This window comes from Hydra vulgaris, chromosome 02 (genome assembly GCF_038396675.1).
Source record: "Hydra vulgaris chromosome 02, alternate assembly HydraT2T_AEP".
Taxonomy (NCBI): domain Eukaryota; kingdom Metazoa; phylum Cnidaria; class Hydrozoa; order Anthoathecata; family Hydridae; genus Hydra; species Hydra vulgaris.
The window spans coordinates 18,830,749-18,832,500 of NC_088921.1; the positions used below are offsets into that span (position 1 = coordinate 18,830,749).

Consider the following 1,752-nt stretch of genomic DNA (forward strand, 5'->3'; position numbering starts at 1 on the left):
CCTTTTATTGTATCTTCACAGCCTACTCTTGACTGTCAACAAGGGAAAGACCGCAATGTTAAAGTAAACGCTGCGTACAGAGAGAAAAAAAATGATGAAGCGGTAAGTTACACAACAGTTAAGTTCATGCAAAAAAAATTCTTTATTATTTTTTGATTACTGTTTTATTCTATTTTAATTGTTATCAATATTAATTATCTTTAAGATTTAATACATATTGATAAAACTGTTTTTTTCAATTATGAGATCTTTTAGTTTTTTCTTCAAGGCAATGAGATTATTCAATTTAGTAAGTTCTATATTTTGTGGTATTTTGATGTATAAGGAGAGGCCATGGTATACAATTGAAAATCTCGAGTCTTCATTTCTTCTTCTAAATAATCTTGATGAAGTTTAAATTTTAAATCCAATTTTGCTTTTTCATTATTAAATACATTATTCAACTCAGTAATTCTTCTAAAATTTTGTTGATCAAGGTTTGCTTTAGTATATTGAAGAAGCTTAACTTGATCTGACACTAAATTATTTTTTACTTCTGCATCAGCCAATTTTTTTTAAGATGTTATTTCCGCTGTCTTTTTATTCAATTTAATACCAGTCTCCTCACTGATAACTTTGGTTAAATCCTGCAGTGTAACCTCAATAATAATATTAACAGGTAAAACCTCAAAAGTAACATTTACCTGTCATGGTATTATATCTTTTACAACCTCAAGTGTTGTGGTTTGAAATTTTTTCAATGCTTCTTGCATTTGCGCATCTCACTCTCTTAAGTTGTTTTCTATCAAAAATATTTACATCACTAACCTCTTCAAAGGTAAGGGGCTTCATTTCAAAATCACCCTAGTTAAAACTATTCCTATTCGATTCTCCACCTTCTTCACCCCAATCCACATTACCTCTATCAATTGGTTAAACATTCAGCCTCTTATTGTTTCTTTCTAAACAATATATTAGATAGTACCTCTGCCTCAAATTATAACACAAAAAAAATGGCTTTGAGTCTTTCATCAAGCTATGGGACTTTGCTAAATCCAAACTGTTATATTATTACAAGGCATGAATCCTGGTATCGCATATGCAAATTATAACAGTTAATTTTAACCCTTCAACTATCGCATCACCATCTGGTACTACTTTATTAGTTTGTTTTCCTTCTTTATCCCAAAACATGGTCGTTGTCATAAATCATCGAGAAAGGTGTGTCCTAAGACCATCAGGGTGGCGTTAAAGTCGCCTTTTACATCTACTGCTCCTTGTTAATTGTTTTATTTTCTGGTTCATCTAAGCTAGACCTTAAATTCATAAAATTGTAGTAATTGAATAGTTGTCATCAGAGGTGCTTTCATACTGTTGTTGAGGACAAACCCCTTATGACATCTCCAACGAGTACTAATCTGGGAATATTTTATTCTCCTGATTGCCATTTTTTGTAGCTACTAATTCTAGTCATCTAAATAGAAGAGATAAACAGGTAAAATTAAGCTAAACAAAAATGTTATCAAAAACAGAAAGTGCATATTAAATCTATAATTATATATACAGTCAGAGAAATAATTATCAGAACAAAAGATTTTATTGTGAAAAACAAACTTTGTCAGGTTATTTCTAAAAAACATATGTTTTTGATAAATACTTTTATAATTATTCTAAAAGCAAATTTAATCATGATTTTATCTAGCAAAAAATTAATCAATGGTAATTAAATTGCGTTGCTAAAGTTTAATAATTCCCGAAGAATTGTTACAACTT

General features: G+C 29.5%; 1 long non-coding RNA gene across 1 annotated transcript in view; it reads left to right on the forward strand.

Annotated features, from left to right (window-relative positions):
- The window catches only part of LOC136076432 (uncharacterized), a 4,244-nt gene continuing 2,492 nt past the window's right edge, over positions 1-1,752 (forward strand). The window contains exon 1 of the long non-coding RNA XR_010636267.1: positions 1-102. This is a non-coding gene — a long non-coding RNA (uncharacterized LOC136076432). The remainder of the gene's footprint in view (positions 103-1,752) is intronic.